Consider the following 22,471-nt stretch of genomic DNA (forward strand, 5'->3'; position numbering starts at 1 on the left):
GCCTGTCTCTGCCTCTGTCTCTGCCTCTGTCTCTGCCTCTCTCTGCCTCTCTCTCTGCCTCTCTATGCCTGTCTTTGTCTCTCTCTATGCCTCTGTCTCTACCTCTGTCTCTGCCTATCTCTCTGCCTGTGTCTCTGTCTCTCTCTGCCTCTGTCTCTGCTTCTCTGCCTCTGTCTCTGCCTCTCTGCCTCTGTCTCTCTCTCTCTCCCTCTGTCTCTGTCTCTCTCTCTGCATCTGTCTCTGCCTCTCTTTCTCTCCCTCTGTCTCTGCCTCTCTCTCTCTGCAGCTGTCTCTGCCTCTCTCGGATCAGAAGTGGGTGGACCCTTAACAAGCAGCGACGGTGCACTAGTGACTGATAGCCAACACGTTGCAAACCTATTAAACAATTATTTTTCCACGGTGTTTAATACTAACAGTCCTCCCACCACTACCACCAACACCAGTACTAATGTAAATCCCGAGCATGCATTGCCTAACTTTGAAATAACAACCGATGAAATTCTTAAAGCCTTCCAATCACTTAAAAGAAATAAAAGTCCTGGACAAAGTATATCCTACTCTGCTCAAAGCAACAAAAAGCGAAATACTCTCCTCCCTCACAACCGTATTAAATACGTCCTTGCGACAAGGAATCTTCCCTTCGGATTGGAAAAAGGCTAACGTGACACCGATTTTTAAGGAGACCAAAAATTACCAGGTAATTATAGGCCCATTAGTCTAACTTCGGTTGTAGGTAACCTACTTGAGAGCATAATTATAGACAAAATTGTGAGTTACCTTGAAAGCCACTCATTAATTGGGGACTCACAACATGGCTTCCGTAACAAAAGATCCTGCCTATCAAACCTATTAAACTTTTATAACGACCTCTTCACAGTTTATGACGTAACCAAATCACTGGACGTAGTCTATCTTGATTTCCAGAAAGCGTTTGATAAAGTCCCACATCATAAATTACTTTACAAATTAAAGCAAATGGGTATTGACGGTCAAGTAAACCAATGGATCGCGAATTGGTTGAGCAACAGACAACAAAGAGTAGTGATTGACGGATTTAACTCAGAGTGGGCGCCGGTCACTAGTGGCGTCCCTCAGGGCTCGGTTCTTGGCCCAGTGCTCTTCATTATTTACATCAACGACGTGGATGTTGGACTCAATAATCGCATTAGTAAATTTGCAGACGACACAAAGATTGGTAACTCGGTTCTCACTGACGAAGACAGGCAAAACCTCCAAGAGGATTTGCACAAAATTTCAACTTGGTCGGATAGATGGGAGATGCCCTTTAACGTAGACAAGTGCCAGGTCCTTCAAGTTGGAACAAGGAATAAGAAGTTCCATTACGAAATGCGCGGCGTTAAACTCAAAAGCGTTCAATGCGTTAAGGACTTGGTGGTCAAAATCGCGTCAAACCTCAAATTCCCACAGCAATGCATCGCTGCAGTAAATAAAGCGAACAGAATGTTGGGCTTCATTAAAAGAAACTTTTTATTCAAGAATAAAGATGTAATACTTCCACTCTACAATAGTTTAGTCAGACCCCACTTGGAATATGCGGTACAGTTTTGGTCTCCCCACCGTGCAAAGGACATTGCTAAATTAGAAGATGTTCAGCGTCGGGCAACAAAAATGATCCCTTCCTTGCGCAACAAATCTTACGAAGAAAGGCTTTCCACCCTTAACATGTTCTCTCTTGAGAAACGTCGCCTCCGAGGAAAACTGATCGAATGTTTTGAAATACTTATTGGTTTCACGAATGTAGACAGAACAAAATTGTTTATGATCGATGACACTTTGCGTACGAGGAACAATGGCGTAAAACTCAAATGTAGACAAGTAAATTCAGACTGCAAATTTTTCTTCACCAACGTTGTAGTGCGAGAATGGAATAAGCTCCCACCGTCAATGGTCCAATGTAACACGATTGACTCCTTCGAAACCAAGCTCGACCGTCACTTCCTTCAACTTAATATTAACTGGAGTTGAAATGTAACGTTTTGGAGCCATCTGATTAATATAGAATCACTTAGTTATAAGTGAATGGAAGCTTTAAGGACTTCATCGGTTGTTATTTCAAAATTAGGCAATGCATGCTCGAGATTTACATTAGTACTGGTGTTGGTGGTAGTGGGATTAAGACTGTTAGTATTAAACACCGAGGAAAAGTAATTGTTTAAGAGGTTTGCAATGTGTTGGCTGTCAGTCACTAGTGCACCGTCGCTGTTTGTTAAGGTCCAATTCCACTTCTGATCGCCTTTCTGTTGTTTATTTAACTCGCGAAAGATTATTATTTTTACAGTTGGCTGCAATATTTTCTTCATATCTACGCTTTGCCTGACATACTAATATTTTTACTCGTCGCCTGGCATCATTATAAAGTCTAATGTTTTCAGGCGTGCTTTGTTCTTTCTTTAACCTGTAAAACAATTTTCTCTCCTTGACTGAGTGTTTAATTTTGCTATTAAACCACGGTGGGCTTTATTAGCTTTGATTCGCTTCTAGTACAAGCTTAGCCAGGCTTCTTCTAAATTTCCTTCATCTGATAGTTGTATTTCTGTTAGTTTTTTCGGATTTTTACGAAGTTAGCTCTTTTGAAATTGGGCACCTTTACTTTATTTTCAGTCACTGATGTTTGAGCTCTAATGTCAACGCGCACTAATTTATGATCGCAAGAACCGAGGTGTTCTTCTACCGTGACATTACTGACTAGGTTATCTTGGGTAGTTATAACAAGGTCGAGTATGTTATTTTGTCGAGTTGGTTCAGAAACCATTTGGCTTTGATAATTTTCTTCTAGAAATTCGATCATTCTATGTGACTCGCCTTCTGTACCTGCATGACAGTGTCGCCCAGTCGATATGGGGGAGGTTAAAGTCTCCTAACATCAGTGAGTCGTTGTTATTAAGTGACTGCCTTAAAACGCTGTACATTTCAAGGTCGTCATCAGTGATTGCCCAGGAGGCCTGTAGGTGACAGATATATTTAAATTGACTTTTGCAATGTTTACTCGCACGCACAAATGTTCAACGTTACTGTCTCTTGGTGTTTTGTCAGTGGGTTGCAAATAGCTTTTGACAAAAAAAGGCGACGCCACCGCCTCTACGGTTTACACGATCTTTGTTGAAGAGTCTGTATCCATCTATGTTGTACTTGGAACTTAAATCAATATTTGTGGTGTCGATAAATGTTTCGGTTATAGCAATTACGTCAAAATTTTCTGTTTGAGCAAGACATCTCAGTTCATCAAATTTGCTTCTAAGGCTACGCGCATTGAAACTAAGGATTTTAAGTTATCTAGAGGCTTGGTAATAGAGGTGGTGGTACTTGCGGGATCACGGTTACGGGTTTGTTGCGATGCATGCCGTCTATTTACACGGGCGGGGTGGAGGGACGTGGCTGAGAGTCGTTTTTTGATCGGGTGTCACGTACTGCGTCGTTGAGGAGCCTTCCGAATCTGGCTGCCCGATGGGAGACAGGTGTGTTCCGTCCCTGTGGAAGAGCTCACTTTGTCCGTAGAAATTGTCCCAGGCGTTGAAGAACTCCACGTCAAGCTCTCTGCAAAGAGTCTGTAAGCGATTGTTTAGGCTGAAGGCCTTACTGAAGAAGTCGCTCTCCGCCCACGTCCGTGGGCGTCCTGAAATCAAAATGTTAGGGGATTTAGACTTATAGTGCTGGATGAGCCTACGGTACTTGTCCAGGAGCTCCTCAGACCGGGTCGTGGTGACGTCGTTCGTACCTGTGTGAATAACAAACAGTGAATCATTAGTAGCCTGGGGGGAGATCTCCTCAAGAGCAGCAGTTATATCGTCGATCCCAGCACCAGGATAGCAATAGTTCTGTCTTCGACGAGGAACTCTGCCGCAGAACTCAACGACCTGCTGGCGAATCATGGAATCACCCACCAGGAAGGTGCTCGCCTGCTCGTCCTCCTCCTCCAGAATGGCAAGCCTGTTGAAGCAATGAACAGGATAAATTGCTTGTCTGGCTGGTTTGACTCCTCCATTCACGACGGTGAAGCCATCATGGGCGGTCCCACTAGCATCCTCCCGTTGCGTGGTGTTGTCCGCTGGTGTCGACGGTACCGCTGAGGGCAAGGGGGTGGTTGGAGAAGGGTTTGGCAGTATAGCAACGTTAGCCTGGATGAATTCCTGCAAGGAGGCAACAGTGCGAGAAAGCTCTATTATTTTATTCTGACCTGCTTCCATCTTCTCTTCTTGCTCCTGCAGTCTTGTCTCGAAGCTGCCTGGAGACACAGTCGACAGACAACAGAACGCCCTGTCAAAAAGTGAGCTGAGAAGCTACCGTTACAAGTACTGCACTTCTTAGGCGCCATCTTAGCTGAAAGTGATTAATGATTGCCTGAAATGAAGGAGATAAAAACACAGAGTGAAGGGGATTAGGAAAGGATGTGAGGTGAGTAAGAGGGGGGTTTAAGAAACGAGGTAAAGTGAAAGAGAGGAGGAGTAGGAAGGGATGGGGGAAAGAGAGGAGGTGAGGTGAGGTGTGTGAGATCAAGGAGGGTTAGGAAAGAGGTGAGGTGAGGTGGGTGAAGGGGTGGGTAAATAGGATATGAGGTGAGGTGAGTGAGAGGGGGGGGCTTAGAGGGGTAGGAAGGGCTAATCCTCTAGGGGATTTGTAGTGAGGAGGAGTAGAAGGGAGGTGAGGCGAGCGAGGGTGGGGGGGCTTAGAAATATGTGGAGGTGAGGGAGGGGTAGGAAGGACTAATCCTCTAGGGGATTTGTAGTGAGGAGGAGCAGAAGGGAGGTGAGCAGAGCCAGGGTGGGGGCTTAGAAATATGGGGAGGGGAGGCAGGGGTCGGAAGGACTAATCCTCTAGGGGATTTGTCGGGAGGAGGAGCAGACAGGTGAGGCGAGCGAGGGTGGGGGGGCTTCTGCTCTGCCCAAGGTGATGGAAATGCATTAGAACGAATATAATGTAACATACATACTAACAACAGGTTAAATCAAGATTGTTATGAGCATTTTTTGCATGTCTGCGGCACATAGGGGGGGGGGGGGGGAAATATCTGTCTTTTGCTGCAGTGAAGCACATAATACTTTCATTACCTTTATAAGAAACTATTTTTTTCACATATAATTTACAGAAATTAGAATGAAAAATGTGTAATATAACTGGGTGATAATATTACTGTAACACGTCAGCTGCAGGTCGTTAAGGGAGGTCGCCGTCCTCATTGCGACAGGACGCGTACTGGTCCTTGCCCATGGAGGTCACCGGCGTATGGTGGGCGTCTTGGCCTGACTCCAGGTGTGAGGTCAAGGTGTGAATCTTACCATGGTCGCCGTCCGGCCACCCACTGGACGGACACTGGACGGACACTAAACGACCACCGTTAGCCTTTCCTTCTTTCCTTCCTGCTGGAAGTATGCCTTTGTACAGCCTGTGCCTAAGAAGGGTGACCGTTCCAATCCCTCAAACTACCGCCCCATAGCTTTACTTTCATGTCTATCTAACGCTTTTGAATCAATCCTTAACCGGAAGATTCAAAAGCACCTTTCCACTTCTAACCTTCTATCTGATCGCCAGTATGGATTCCGCAAGGGGCATTCTACTGGCGATCTTCTTGCTCTCTTAACTGACTCTTGGTCATCCTCTCTTAGCCGTTTCGGTGAAAATTTCTCTGTTGCGCTAGACATATCGAAAGGCTTCGATAGAGTCTGCCACCAGTCTTTGCTTTCTAAACTGCCCTCCTTCGGATTCTATCCCTCTCTCTGTTCCTTTATCTCCAGTTTCCTTTCCGGCCGTTCTATCTCTGCGGTGGTAGACGGTCACTGCTCTTCCCCTAAACCTGTCAACAGTGGCGTTCCACAGGGCTCTGTCCTATCACCCACTCTCTTCGTGTTATTCATCAATGATCTTCTTTCCATAACAAACTGTCCTGTCCACTCATACGCCGACGACTCCACTCTGCATTATTCAACTTCTTTCAATAGAAGACCATCACAACAGGAAGTACACGACCCCAGACTGGAGGCTGCAGAACGCTTAACCTCAGACCTTGCTATCATTTCCGATTGGGGTAGAAGGAACCTTGTGTCCTTCAATGCCTCAAAAACTTAATTTCTCCACCTATCAACTCGACACAATCATCCAAACACCTATCCCCTATTTTTCGACAACACTCAGCTATCACCTTCTTCAACACTAAACATCCTCGGTCTATCTTTAACTCAGAATCTCAACTGGAAACTTCATATCTCCTCTCTTGCTTAATCAGCTTCCTCGAGGTTGGGCGTTCTGTATCGTCTCCGCCAGTTCTTCTCCCCCGCGCAGTTGCTATCCATATACAGGGGCCTTGTCCGCCCTCGTATGGAGTAAGCATTTCACGTGTGGGGGGGTTCCACTCACACAGCTTTTCTGGACAGAAAGGAGTCTAAGGCTCTTCGTCTCATCAGCTCTCCTCCTCCTACTGATAGCCTTCTACCTCTTAAATTCCGCCGCGATGTTGCCTCTCTTTCTATCTTCTATCGATATTTCCACGCTGACTTCTGAACTTGCTAACTGCATGCCTCCCCCCCTCCCGCGGCCCCGCTGCACACGACTTTCTACTCATGCTCATCCCTACACTGTCCAAACCCCTTATGCAAGAGTTAACCAGCATCTTCACTCTTTCATCCCTCACGATGGTAAATTCTGGAACAATCTTCCTTCGTCTGTATTTCCTCCTGCCTACGACTTGAACTCTTTCAAAAGGAGGGTGTCAGGACGCCTCTCCTCCCGAAATTGATCTTTCTTTCGGCCACCTCTTTTAATGTTTTTTTTTTTGGGGGGGGAGCAGCGAGTAGCAGGCTTTTTTTTATTATTGTTTTCTTTTTTGTTGATCTTTTTTTGTGTGCCCTTGAGCTGTCTCCTTTGTTGTAAAAAAAAAAAAAAAAAGCCGTTCGGTCGCACGACTACTTTACCAGGTCGGGGAGTGGTGGGTGTGAAGCGCAGAATTTTGCGGGTGGTCGTTTGCAGGTCCTAAAGTCAGTGAGACTGTAGCTTAAGGGAGGGCGAGCAGCCGGCAGTGAGGGGAGGAAACCCCACCACCAGCCCTGCTAGTCCCGCTAATCCCCACACCTTCCCTCCTCCTCACAGCCTTTAACACAGAGGAGAGGGAATGGCAGGAGCCGCCAACGACAGCGAGCACACCAACCCACCGCCCCGCCCGCAGCGCAGCAACCCATCGCCCCGCCCGCAGCGCAGCAACCCACCACCCCGCCCGCGGCGCAACCCACTGCCCCGCCACAACACTCGAATGGCCGTGCACCCTCAGGGGACAGCACGGGCCTCAGCGAGGAGACCCGCGCCATAGTCAACACCATCCTCGAGCGTGTGGTGCAGGTGGTGAAGATGATGCTGGCTCGCCCGGAGCGCAACCCCTCCACCGAGGAGGAGCTGGACGTCCTGCTCCGCGACGAGGTGACCACAGCCATCGCGGGTGGTGACGCCAGCTTCCCCATCCACCACCAACACCGAGGGAAGCCACACAGCTCTCCTCCCACCCAGCGGATGTGCGGAACCCCCCACAGCCCAGGCTGTGGCGCCCGGGCTGATGGTGCTCCAGTGGAACGTACAGGGCCTTCGACCCAAGAGGCACCAGGTGCTGCAGGCTGTCTTCGAGGAGGAGCTCGACATAGTCCTCCTTCAAGAGACCCTCGCGCTACCCGACTTTGAGTGCACATGGCAGGCTACTCCCGCCCACCCAGGAAGGCGGGCGCGGCTGCGCAACACTAGTGCGGAGCTCCATACCGCATCGCCGGACTGCCGACCCGGTGCACTGCGGAGACGGAGTGGAGGTCCTGGCGTCACAGCTCCAGCTGGGGGCCCTCTCGCTCACTGTCTACAACCTATACAGGGGCCAGCGACACGTGATGGAGGCAGGGGAGCTCTTCACCCTCGCCTCTCACTCAAGCCTCCTCGCAGCAGGAGACTTCAACGCCCACCACCCCACGCTGCACTCCGCGTCTCCCACCAACACGACGGGCCGCCACCTGGAAGTCCTCCTCGAGGACCACATCCACCTCCTCAACACCGGAGAGGCCACCCACATCCGCGGGGGGCGGCGTGACCTCACCCTGGTGTCGAATGACCTGTTGCCCGGCGCCACCTGGCAGGTGCACCCCACACTCACCAGCGACCACTACGGCACCATCACCACCCTTGCTGTGGCGCCACCCATTCCCCCGCTCCCGCCCCCGCGGTGGAACGTCAGGAGGGCCGACTGGACCAAGTTTCAGGCCACTCTCGACGAATGGTGGTCCACCTACGAGCCGTCCGCAGACCTACACCAGCAGGAGAGGGACCCGACGGCGGCCATAGAGAACGCAGCAGACGCGGCTATCCCCAGGAGCACCTCGAGCCGCCGCCGACGCCCCGACTGGTGGTTCTACAGCGAGAAGGTGCGGGAACACAACCACCGCGTCAACGTGCACAGGAAGCTGTACAGGAAGCGCCCTAACGCCACCAACCAGAGGCTCCTGCAGGACGTGGTGGCGCGTGCGCGACAGGTGTCCCTACAGGCCAAAGAGGCAAAATGGCTGGAATGGAACATGTTTGGCTTCACTAGGGGCAAGAGCACAGCAGACAGCCTCATCACCCTGCTGGCCCACGCCAACAACCGACCCACCATCACAACCTCGAAAAAGCCTTCGAGCTAGCCAGCCCACACGCCATCCTCGCCGCCCTCGTGAGAAAGGGGATCCGAGGACGCCTACTCGCCTGGCTCCAGGACTACCTCCAACAGCGGCGGGCCAGGGTCAAGTTTCAGGGCTTGAAATCCTCCTACAGGGGCTTCGAGAACGGGACCCCCCAGGGCGGCCCGTGCTTGTTCAATCTCCTGATAGAGCAGCTGGTGGCGCTGCCCTTCCGGGAGGGCACCACTCTTCTGAGCTACGCCGACGACCTCGCCCTCGTCGCCACCGGGAGGGACAACAGGCACGCCAGGGCGCAGGCGGCACTTGACCTCATCACCGACAAGTGCGAGGAGCTGTGGCTCAAGATCTCCCCTGGGAAGTTGCGGGCCATGGCCATCACAAACATACTCACTAACTACGAACTAACATAACTACGCACTATTGATTTAGCGCCCGACGCTAGCGTCAGATTCACAAAGCAAACCTTAGATGGTAGTTAGAGGCGCGCTAAGTCAGCGAGGCCGCTGATTGGTTGATGACGTCATTGGCCTTGCAGCGAATCACAAGCATGTTCACAAAACCGTCAGCCAATCGTAGGGAGGCCCCATCAGCTGCTGGTTCAAAAGAACCCGTTCTCTTTTCCCATTTTCTTTCTTTCAAGGCAAACTGTACTAAATCATAATCTAGGAACAATTATTTCGTTGTTTGCTGCACATTTACGTCAAGGTAACTTTGCCGTTCGATGTCTTGTTATCTAAGAACATGCTTAAGGGGAAGAAAAAGAAGATAAGGAGGAGATTGAGGCAGGAAGAGAGCAAATTAAAAATAATGTAGCACATATATATACCGAGGCAGATAAGGACGGAAGGAAGGAACGAGGAAAAGTTAAGACTGTCTTGCCATATCTGCAGCCCAACTCATGGGCTGTCACCCGACAAAGGTCCATGGTCCCACGGAGGGACAAATGTAGAGATGGATGGATGATCGAATGGATGAGGAGGTAGGAAGATGAAGGAGGAGGGAGGTCTGGCAATCCCCCGGCCGGGTGTTGCCATACCGCTCACACTTATCATTTACCTCTCAAAGTGTGTATATCTCATCATTTTATAAAGAAATGGGCTTCCTCTACTCGCAAAGTTATATTTCAAGTTGAAAAACGCGATTTATAAGCATTTATACGTAAATATAATGATATTGTTAGCGTTTACTACACCCCCGAGGCAGCAGTTATTTAGCGTCACACAGAACGCGGTAAAGGATTGTGAATCCGCGCGCTAACCCGTGACGTCATCGGTTTGTTGGTAGTTATTACAGTGCGAGCTTTGTGTATCGCAATGTTCTCAAAACTACGCACTAAGGGCCCAAAACTACGCACTAAGCCTTAGTGAATGGCCTGCCCAGGGACACCACGCCTGCCGCACAGCTGCGCGTCCAGGGAGTCGGGCTGGCCTGGACGTACTCCGACCAGTACCTCGGGGTGTGGGTAGACCAGCAGCTGTCCTTCACACAGCAGGTCACCTACCTGAGGGAAAGGACGCTGGCCCGGCTTAACGTCATGAGGGCCATGACGTGGCCGTGTGCGGGCGCCACTTTCTCCGTCCTCCGACGGGCGGTGCGCTCCCTGGTAGATTACAGCGCACCTGTCCTCGTAGGCCTGTCCCGGCACCAGCAGCGGCGCCTGAAGGTGGTGCAGAACAACGCCATGAGGACCATGTTGGGAACACCGAGGTGGACCAGCGCCTGCGTGATACAGAACGAGACCCGACTGGTGCCCCTCACCTGCAGGGTGGACTGCATCATGGCCTGCCGGGTGGCCAGAGTGCTGCAGCGCGACGTGGAGGGCGTGGCGCCGGAAAGACTCAGGTTAGCCATGGCACAGGGCGTCGAGTGCCTCCACAACAACAGGTGGCTAATCGGCACCACTATTGCTGCCAACACCAGCCGGCACGCGGGTAACTGGCTGTGGCGAGAGCCGGACCGCCCGCACCCCACCTACAGTCCCTCTGCCCCCTGGGAACCCTCCGCCGCAGTGTTCACTGCCACACAGCTGCCGGCCAGCAAGGCGCAGTGCACCACCGCGGAGCTGCGTCAGCACGCCTTGATGGCCATATGGCGCAGGTCACTGAGCAGGGCGCTGCGGTGTACTACACTGACGGTTCTGTCGACCCCGACAGCGGGAGGACAGGCGCCGCCTTCGCCACGGGTGGACGGCAGCGGGCGTGGAGGATATCAGACCACTGCTCCACCCTCCAAACAGAGCTAGTGGCAATCCTGCACGCCCTCGAGCACGCACAGCACCGCCAAGAGGCCACCGTCGTGCTCCACACAGACTCCCGGGGGGCCCTACAGGCGCTACAAGGCCACCCCAAGGACAACGTGGGCCTCATCACCGCCATTCTGGGCACCTGCAAAGCGTTGCAGCGCAAGGCAGGGGGATGCGGCTCAACTGGATCCCCAGCCATGTAGGAGTCAGAGGGAACGCCGCCGCCGACGAGGCCGCCAAGAGGGCAGCCCAAGGCCCCACCGTCACCAAGCCTGTGCGGCCAAGCCTGCAACAGGCTAAGACACAGGCCAAACACACAGCAGCCCACCACGTCCACCACCAGCTCCGAAAACTGGACAAAGAAGCAGGCGGCCTGTTATGCTGCAGCCACCGCCTACACCCGACTGGACGCCGCTTACCAGCAGCGCAGGGCAGACGACGCGTTGCTACAGCGCCTAAGACTGGGCTACTGCACCAGGGCTGTACGACGGCCTCGATGGGCGGATATGCGAGCACTGCGAAGAACGCGCCCGCCGCCCCCTGGTACACTACCTCCTGTCCTGCCCAGCCACCGCGCGCCTCAGACCAGCCCCAGCGACTGCCGCCCATCCTGCAGGAGACGGCCGGCCCCTGAGGCGGCGTGAAGCCAAGGCCACCCTCACGGTCCGACACCCCCGACACAAGTCCTCCTCGATGTGCTACGGGCGGCACCTCCCCCACGGTGACCAACGCTCGCACTCCGCACAGCCGGGCGACGGGTGGCCAGACGAGAGGGTGAACCAATGCGAGCACCCCGATCTCCCCTAGGCGTGAGGCGCGCCGACAGCGGCGCCGCCGCGACACCACGCCGCTAGCTGCACCGCCACCGAACACCCCCGACAGCGGCGGGATGCCCGCTTTGTCCAATTACAACATATTGCATACCTGTCAAACTACTGTGGTGTCTTGCCATAAGATTTTGCGTTAGTTTGTGTATAAAATGGTAATTAAACCATAAGAAAACCATATTTTTTTTGTCATTCAATATTTATTTGTTTCAAAACAAATGCAGAATGAAAACACAATGTAAACACATGACACAGTATGAACACCACATAATGAAATACAATACTGTTTACAAGAACCTTTGTAAACAGTACTGTTTCTCATTATGTGGTGTTCATACTGTCATGTGTTGACATTAATACAACAATACAAAAGAGCATCAGTGAGCTGCAGTGAACCTACTGCAGCTCACTGATGCTCTTTAATGTTACGCAGCACGCTCCCATGAATTTAGATATGGCGCGTACGATATATTTCAAATTGTTTAAAACAAACATATTAAAAAAAACCCACATCGCAAGCGGAGAAAAATCGCAAGATTTTCAACTTACGCCTAAGACTTGAAAATCACCGAAATTACGTAAGACTTACGCAAAAAACGTAAGACTTGACAGGTATGCATATTGTAACATGTAAAATTATGTATCCAAGTATGTATGTGCCTGTAATGGATGCAAATTACGTGCATCATAAATGTTGTATAGTTGTTATACACTTCAGCGTTTTAGGGAATCAGTTGTTTTGCATACTGGTAAACTTCAGTTTCAAGAAAATAAAAATATATAATAAAATTAATGTAAATCTCAGACAACGATGTTATGCCGCGCTTTGGATCCGAGCCCGAGTTTCCTGGTTTCCCAAACTATAGTTAAGTCGCCTATAGGCGATGAGAAGTTTTCAAATGTCGCCATTATGAACTCTGCTTCTTACTGTAACGTCGTATTTTTCTCATTGTCCCCAAAATTAAATTAATGCCTTTCATTTATAATTGATTAAGTCATCGTGAGTATAATATTCTGAGGAGGCCTCGGGATACCTTGTCCCAAGGGGAATCTGCCTTACCGGCGCGCGGCAACCCCGAAGGGCAGCGCGCGGCTGCCCAAGGTGACAGAGCTCACCCACGAGGAGTCTGGGCCTGGGGTTGTGTGGGTGTGTGCGTAGTGACTCGAGTATTACTATCACATGGCTTTGAAGGCTTCACAAAGTACTTTACCAAACGCTCGTGACCTGTTATTGTGTGGCGTGTAACCTGGAGTGTGACGCAGCGACGGAGGGGCAGCCGGGGAGATCAAACACCGACGCCTGGTAAGTACTGACGTGTGTTGCCTCGCAGCAGCACGAGAGGCTTGTGCTGATATTTAAGGAATAAGGAAGTAAAAGGATTTTACAACCTACCCGAGTATATCCTTCCGTTTACAGTCGATTACAACACAAACGGCAATTTTTCTGAGTACCCCTTTTATAACCCTCCACTTTTCGCTTTACGTTGTTCAAGTGGCAATTAGTAGCACAACAACTACTGTTACCGTCTTTCGCTTTACATTGCCTAAGATCAGGGGGCACCATGACCTAATAATGTATAAAACACTACGTGACGTAAGTTATAAGAGAGAGAGAGAGAGCACTGTTATGTGCTGTTCCAGCCCGTTAAATGGACAGTTTTCATGAATTCTCCCTCCGCTGCTCCCGCTGGCTGTGTTACGGCCCACCTAAAGCGACGCAACCGTGTCCACTATAGTCTGTCGACTCTAATTTGAGCCCTGTGACTTGGCCCGGGGAGACCGCGCTGCTACCACATCACTCGATCAGTCTCCTCAGAGGGGCTTGCTTTCTCTCTCTCTCTCTCTCTCTCTCTCTCTCTCTCTCTCTCTCTCTCTCTCTCTTTTATTTACGTTATATATAATCTCTTTAGCTTGGCTGTGCAGGACGCGAGAGCGAGACCTACGTGAGTCTTCCATGGTGGCGGAAGGGTGAATGGTGCGGCCTGGCGCCTGTTACCAAAGTCCCTCAGGCGGCATGTTGCATGTGCCACGTTGCCGAGTGAAATGGGAGTTTTACAGAGTCGTTGTCTTTCCCTCAAATCCCAAGCCATTCATAACACCTTGCAGTCGTATTATATATATATATATATATATATATATATATATATATATATATATATATATATATATATATATATATATATATATATATATATATATATATATATATATATATATATATATATATATATATATATATATATATATATATATATATATTTTTTTTCCAAAAATAGATAACTTCCAGACAGATCTCCATGCTCAGGCCATCGCTAGATGTGTAAACAATTGGGGTTTCTCCGGGCCAAGCCACAGGGCTCAAGATAGAGTCGATAGACTATAGTGACTCCTAAGGCCGGTGACACATTACGCGGTTTCGCCGCGCGGCGCAACCGCGTAATGTGTCACCGGCACGTCCACGCAGGTCGTTCGTGGAGGAAACTGGCAAGGTCTCTCTCTCTCTCTCTCTCTCTCTCTCTCTCTCTCTCTCTCTCTCTCTCTCTCTCTCTCTCTCTCTCTCTCAAAAAAAAAAAATAACGTAAAGGTGAATAAGGTCCATTGAGAGAGAGAGGAGGAAAAAGATTGAGGAATTAGAAGAGAAAGAGGTGGAGGAGGAAAAGGAGAAGGAGGTGGTGGCCTGACTGACCTGCTGTCTCACCTGCCTTCTGCATAGGTCAGGTTAAGTTGCCAGGTGTCTCCTTAATAATAACCTCGTCAAAAAATTGTTAAAACACGTTCGCCGATTTGGGGTGACTAGTACCTGTCCACCATCCGCCCTATTAGGCGGGGAAGCATCCCACGCGTTAACGAATTAGGCTACATGACTCTACACTCGTCGGGGAGGCGGTGGCTGAATGGATAGCGTGACGGCGCCGCGTTCAGGACCACGCGAGTTCAATCCCCGCCCGGTGCCACCAAGCTGGGATTTTTCAGCCGCCGCCGAGTGGCTTAAAACTACCCACATGCTGTCCAGAAGACCTCCTATCAACCCGGACTCTAGATTCTAGGATTAAAGATGAGCTCCGGGAGGGCACCATGAGCCAATGCAAGATGGCGCCACTATAAACACTCGCCTGCGCCAGAACGGGCTGGGCCGACCATCAGGCCCCACCGGGAAGAAGCCTTGGGCCGACCATCAGGATCCACCGGGGAAGCCTACCGGCGCAATAGGCCACGACGTAAAAAAAAAAAAAAAAAAAAAAAAAAAAGGCTGGATACTGTAGAACGCTTGACCTCAGATTTTGTTATCATTTCCAAGTAGAGCAGTAGCAACTGGGTGTCCTCCAAGGCCTCAAAAACTCAACACTTTTCAACTCGACACAATCTTCCAAACACTTTAGCCTCCATTCTTCGATGACACATAAGGCGTGTTCAGTAGTGTCACCGACATGTCAAACGGGATCATACAAACGCAAACGGAACCAAACATGCTCAGAGATGTGTTTGCCCAAAAGGCAAACGCCAGCAAACGCTTTTCATCGGCCAATCAGCGAATAGTATAACCACAGCACACAGCAGTCAAGTTCCCGTAGCAATGTATTTTGAAGAATAAAATTTAGAATATAATGTTCTTTGAGACCCAGAAAGTTGGTGTTGTATAAAAAAATGAAATATTTTCTTGTCATTTCACATTAAAAAGAACATGAAAATGACATCAGGCAAGGGAAAGAAGGGAAGGTGCTGCGCTTTCTGATGACATTTCGCACTTTTTTTTTTTTTCGCCCCAGCTCGTCACGGCGCAGGCAAGTGTTTATAGTGGCGCCATCTTCTCTTGGCTCATACTGCCCCCCGGAACTCGTTCTTGATTCACTTGGATGGTTTCCTCTAGAGTCCGGGTTGATGGGTGGTCTTCAGGACAGCATGTGGGTAGTTTTAAGCCACTCGGCGGTGACTGAAAAATCCGAGGTGGTAGTGTGGGGATTCGAACCCGCGTCGTCCATCACGTGGTGAATGTGGGCCCAGCACGTTACCACTCAGCCACCGGTAGACCGCTAGGCAGCGTTGTCTGACTCAAATTCGTGGCTGTGACTTTAATCGAGGAGCACAGCTGTTTTATCGTGTCCTTTGATGTGATAAAAATGTTGGTGCGTTTTTTACATCATCTCTTAACATTTATTTATTTATTTTTTTTTTTTTTACAGCAAAGGAGACAGCTCAAGGGCACAAAAAAGTAAACATTGATAAAAAAAAAAGCCCGCTACTCGCTGCTCCTAAAAAGAATCCAAAGAGGTGGCCGAAAGATAGGTCAGTTTCGGGAGGAGAGGTGTCCTGATACCCTCCTCTTGAAAGAGTTCAAGTCGTAGGCAGGAGGAAATACAGATGAAGGAAGATTGTTCCAGAGTTTACCAGCGTGAGGGATGAAAGAGTGAAGATGCTGGTTAACTCTTGCATAAGGGGTTTGGACAGTATAGGGATGAGCATGAGTAGAAAGTCGAGTGCAGCGGGGCCGCGGGAGGGGGGGGAGGCATGCAGTTAGCAAGTTCAGAAGAGCAGTCAGCGTGGAAATATCGATAGAAGATAGAAAGAGAGGCAACATTGCGGCGGAATTTAAGAGGTAGAAGACTATCAGTATGAGGAGGAGAGCTGATGAGACGAAGAACCTTTGCCTCCACTCTGTCCAGAAGAGCTGTGTGAGTGGAGCCCCCCCACACATGAGATGCATACTCCATACGAGGGCGGACAAGGCCATGTATATGGACAGCAACTGTGCAGGGGAGAAGAACTGGCGGAGACGGTACAGAACGCCCAGCCTCGAAGAAGCTGATTTAGTAAGAGATGAGATATGAAGTTTCCAGTTGAGATTTTGAGTTAAGGATAGACCGAGGATGTTTAGTGTTGAGGAAGGTGATAGCTGGGTGTTGTCAAAGAATAGGGGATAGTTGTTTGGAAGATTGTGTCGAGTGGATAGGTGGAGAAACTGTGTTTTTGAGGCGTTGAAGGACACCAGGTTCTTCTTGCCCCAATCGGAAATAATAGTAAGGTCTGAGGCTAAGCGTTCTGCAGCCTCCAGCCTTGAGTCGTTAAGTTCCTGAAGGGTGGGTCTTCTATTAAAAGAAGTTGAGTAATGCAGAGTGGAATCATCGGCGTAGGAATGGATAGGACAGTTCGTTTTGGAAAGAAGATCATCAATGAACAACAGAAAAGAGTGGGAGATAGGACAGAACCTGTGGGACACCACTGTTAATAGATTTAGGGAAGAACAGTGACCGTCTACCACGGCAGAAATAGAACGGTCAGAAAGGAAACTGGAGATAAAGGTACAGAGAAGGATAGAAACCGTAGGAGGGTAGTTTAGAAAGCAAAGATTTGTGCCAGACCCTATCAAAAGCTTTTGATATGTCCAGCGCAATAGCAAAAGTTTCACCGAAACGGCTAAGAGAGGATGACCAAGAGTCAGTTAAGAAGGCTAGGAGATCACCAGTAGAACGCCCCTTGCGGAACCCATACTGGCGATCAGATAGAAGGTCAGAAGTGGAAAGGTGCTTTTGAATCTTCCGGTTAAGGATTGATTCAAAAGCTTTAGATAGACAAGAAAGTAAAGCAATAGGACGGTAGTTTGAGGGATTGGAGCGGTCACCCTTCTTAGGTACAGGCTGTATGAAGGCATACTTCCAGCAAGAAGGAAAGGTAGATGTTGACAGGCAGAGGCGAAAGAGTTTGACCAGGCAGGGTGACAGCACGGAGGCACAGTTTTTAAGGACAATAGGAGGCACTCCATCAGGTCCATAAGCCTTCTGAGGATTGAGGCCAGAGAGGGCATAGAAAACATCATTTTGAAGAATCTTTATAACAGGCATAAAGGAGTCAGAGGGGGGATGAGTAGGAGGAATATGCCCAGAATCGTCCAGAGTGGAGTTTTTAGAAAAAGTTTGAGAGAAGAGTTCAGCCTTAGAGATAGATGAGACGGCAGTGTTGCCGTCAGGACTGAGGAGTGGAGGGAAAGATGAAGAAGTGAAGTTGGAGGAGATGTTTTTGGCTAGATGCCAGAGGTCACGGGAAGAGTTAGAGAAAGCAAGGTTTTGACATTTTCTATTAATGAAAGAATTTTTGGTTAGTCGGAGAATAGATTTGGCACGATTTCGGGCAGAAATGTAAAGTTCATAATTAGCATTAGTTTGAAGGCTCTGGTATCTTTTGTGAGCTACCTCTCTATCAAGTGAGGAAATATATTTTTGCAATATTATAGTTGACATCAAGCTAAAACAAGTATAAAATTAGAGTTGGCTCAGAACTCATACATGCGAACTGTAAACATAACTCTTGCCACGGAGAAATCGTCAGCCGCTGGATGAGGGGCATTTACAAAGGATTAAGCACAGGTAGTCTGTAATCATCCTCTGGAACAAATCGTCGAATTCCTTCATCTTTGGCTTCGTGGTGCAGTGGTTAGCACACTCGGCTCACAACCGAGAGAGCCCGGGTTCGATTCCCGGGCGGAGTGGAAAAATTTGGGTGGCTTTTCTGATACCCTACGCCCCTGTCCACCCAGCAGTGAATGGGTACCAGGTATTAATCGGGGGTTGTGTCCCGTCTCCTGGGATCTGTTCCCTTCTCCCATAATTCCTTCCCCTCCTGTCTCTCTCCGGCATATGACCACAGATGTTGCGCCGACTAAACGAAACTTTCCAACTTCCCTCCATCTTTCTATTTTGGACAGTGTGCACTCTGAGTACTTGGGTCTGAAGAGTGATGTACACGAGTTATTTCCGGGCAGTGGCGCCTGTCGTCTGGCAGAGGGCTGTAATTCGTTTTCAGTAAAAATGCTGTGTTGAATACATTCGTTTGATGTGTCGGTGACACTTCTGAAAACGCCTATAGCTGTCATCATCTACAATAAACATTCTTGGTCTATCCCTAACTCAAAATCTTACCTGGAATCTTCACATCTCCTCTCGCTAAATCCGCTTTCTTGAGAGTAGGAGTTCTGTAACGTCTCCGGCAGTCCTTTTACTTCTTTCAGATGATACCCACACACAGGGGCCTTGCCCGCTCTAGTATGCATCTCGAGGTGCTCCACACACACGTCTTTTTGTAGCAAAGTGAGGTCAAAGGCCCTTCGTCTCATCAGCTCTTTTCCTCTTACTAGCAGTCCTTTTTATCCCTTCCGGTAGTAAACTCTGGAAGTCTCCCTTCGTCTGTATTTCCTACTGCCTACGACTTGAACTCTATCAAGAAGAAAATATCGGGACATTTCTCCACCCGCAATTGACCTCTTTTTGTCCTTTCGTTCGTTTTTTGTGTTGTTGGAGCAGCGTCCAGCGGGCCTTTTTCTTCCTGTTATTGTTTCTTTCTTTTGAGATGCCTCCATTGTTGTAAATATATATATATATATATATATATATATATAGAGAGAGAGAGAGAGAGAGAGAGAGAGAGAGAGAGAGAGAGAGATGAAGATATATAGATATATAGATAAATAGATAGAGATAGATAGATAGATAGATATATGGATAGGTAGGTAGGTAGGTAAATAGATAGATAGATAGATAGATAAATGTGTGTGTGTGACACGTGTCTGTGTGTGTGTGTGTGTGTGTGTGTGTGTGTGTGTGTGTGTGTGTGTGTGTGTGTGTGTGTGTGTGACACGTGTGTGTGTGTGTGTGTGTGTGTGTGTGTGTGTGTGTGTGTGTGTGTGTGTGTGTGTGTGTGTGTGTGTGTGTGTGTGTGTGTGTGTGACACGTGTGTGTGTGTGTGTGTGTGTGTGTGTGTGTGTGTGTGTGTGTGACACGTGTGTGTGTGTGTGTGTGTGTGTGTGTGTGACACGTGTGTGTGTGTGTGTGTGTGTGTGTGTGTGTGTGTGTGTGTGTGTGTGTGTGTGTGTGTGACACGTGTGTGTGTGTGTGTGTGTGTGTGTGTGTGTGTGTGTGTGTGTGTGTGTGTGTGTGTGTGTGTGTGTGTGTGTGTGTGTGTGTGTGTGTGTGTGACACGTGTGTGTGTGTGTGTGTGTGTGTGTGTGTGTGTGTGTGTGTGTGTGTGTGTGTTTAAAGACGTTTCCACCAATATTTATTTTGTTGGCATCACAGGGTGTGATGGCAGCTGCCCCGGCCTTTCCGCAAGCTGCTGTAACGTGCTCCTCTTAAGATGGAAAATGTGTGTGTGTGTGTGTGTGTGTGTGTGTGTGTGTGTGTGTGTGTGTGTGCGAGCTTCGGCTAGGGGTGTGGGCTACGGTCCGGGCGCCCACACATCTCTGCTGCGTTGCCACGCGTCACGACAATTATATGTGTGTGTGTGTGTGTGTGTGTGTGTGTGTGTGTGTGTGTGTTATGTTAAGCGTCGTGCCAAGGTAAAATAAAGCAGAGCTGTAAGCAGCCGGCCCTCCACCCTCTGCTCCCAGGCGGTCCAAGCAAAGTTCATTGTACCATCTGGCTGGACACACGCAAGATGAGATAAACACATAATTTACCTGAGTGAGCAAGTCCAGTCTACTGCGTTGTAACGAATCACGTGGGAAGCAGTTGGTAGTGTGTGAATATGATAAAAATTAATAACAACATAAACCTGATGTGGAAATTCCGACGAGAATAACGAATTGTAGAACAAAAGGCAATATTAGAAAATAAAACTTAATTTATTTACATTTGATGCTGCTTTTGTGTTCCCAACTATAGGCTACATTATGGTAGGCAAGCTATTTTTTTTTCATCAGAGGAAACAGCTCAAGGCCAAGACAAAAAAAAGAATCCCGCTACGCACTGCTCCTGTAAAGAAAACAGAATGAGAAGCCAAAAATAAATGGTCAATTTCAGACGGAGAAGCGTCTTGATACTCCCCTCTTGAAAGAGTTCAAGCCGTAGGCAAGAGGAAATACAGACAGAGGAAGGCATCATTTTACTCCACGAATAATTCACACGATTAACATTTCAAAAGATTGCGGGATGTATTGTTCGGCATGTGAGTTATTTTCACATTGTTCATCACGTACAAACAAAACCATTTTGTCATATAAACAAATTTGCTATCCCCCAATGTGTTGTACAAAACGGAAAAAATAGTTTGATTTTGAGAAGTCAAGTAAAAGTGAGGAGAGAGCTCATAAACAAATATTAAACTGTACGATCAAGCTATGGCTAACTCACAGGCTTTCATTACTAATCGATTATATAATAGTCTCTCAAAATTGCAGTTCATACAGCTGCTTCCTTCTTTTATTTTTATCTTAGCTATTTTAATGGGTAGCCTCCTGTTCATTTGAACTTGCTTGCTGCGTGCTCGCATTTGCCTGAGAGGCAGCTTTACTCACAAAACGGTTTTAACGGTTACACTTACTCAAAGGGAAAGGGCATACGCCATACCTGCGCGTAGCCTCGGTGCTTATCTCCATCAAATTGCCTCTTGCGGCTTGAGCGCGTGACGGGAAGGATCTATTACCGCTGGACACAGGGCCAGTGTGGCATCCAGGTTCCAACAGTTCGTCCTCGTCAGGTTTCCCCAGGTACCAATTTGTCGACCAGCCCGGAAGGGAAGAGGAACAGCTGGGTGAGCTGCACGCCGACTGCCCCGTCGCATATTCCCGAAGTCTCTTATGGTTCGGCATAGGGAGAAATTAGGACCACGGCGAGATAGGGGGTGCTGGGGGGGGGGTCTGGCCTGATCAAAATTGATGGGTAACTATGTTGTTATGCGCGTGACTTATATTTTTCTCTTAAACTTACTATTTTTTTTAGATTTAATACTATACAGACTATTTTAATATGCAAAATTGGAAATGGAGAGAGGGTCTCTCTCTTCTCCTTTTTATCTTCTAAGCAGGAGAAGGACCTAATGTCCTCACTCTTCCTCCTTCTCCACTGTGATAATACATCTGTCCATACTACCACACTACTGATAGGCTGCCCTTCCTTTCCATACAGAGTCAAAGGGCGTGAGTAAAAGAGATGAACACCCCACATTCTGTGCCTCTTGTCATCAAGTGTGATGTATTCACTTCATCACATCATTTCATTGTATTTATAATTATGACAAACTGTCTGGTCTATTATACATATGTATGTATTGAACAGCATCTATTTTTTTTTTCATTGTAAAATTTCATGTAGATATAGTTATTTTTTGTATGAATTTTGCAATATATGTTTGACTGGGTATTCTTACTTATGCTATATTTGAATCAAAGTCTCGTTTTGATGCAACAATAACAATAAAGAGGTTCATAATTCGAACCTTAATAAATAATGGCTGGTATTATTAAAGGATTTTTTAGACTGCAACAAGCAGCCTCAAAAGATTTGTGTTCTCTATAAACTGTTTCATCACCTTCTGGCTTCATAAACCAACTGCTTAACCCGGTAGCAACGACGGGCCAAATTTGTGGCCCTACCGTGTAGCAGCGACAGGCCAAATTTGTGCCATGATATAAACCCCCCAAAATAGATGATACATAATCTGATCACAAATGCTTTGATATATATTATGAAATGGTTTGTGTGAAGGGTGATTTTTTCTCATTTTTCTTGCTTGAAGGGACCATTAAGAAACATGATCCCCGCTGCTGCCACCGGGTTAAAATACTGGTAGGTTGGTTCCATAATCAATGAGTTAACTTGAAAGTCACTCACTAATTAAGGATTCACTACATGGCTTCCGGAACAAAAGATCCTGTTTGTCTATTCTACTCTCCATTCATAAAGACCTCTTTCAGTCTATGACAACCAAGTCACTAGACGTCGTCTTTGGATTTTCAGAAAGCATTTGATAACGTTCCACAC

The sequence above is a fragment of the Eriocheir sinensis genome, unplaced genomic scaffold, assembly GCF_024679095.1.
Source record: "Eriocheir sinensis breed Jianghai 21 unplaced genomic scaffold, ASM2467909v1 Scaffold775, whole genome shotgun sequence".
NCBI classification, from domain to species: domain Eukaryota; kingdom Metazoa; phylum Arthropoda; class Malacostraca; order Decapoda; family Varunidae; genus Eriocheir; species Eriocheir sinensis.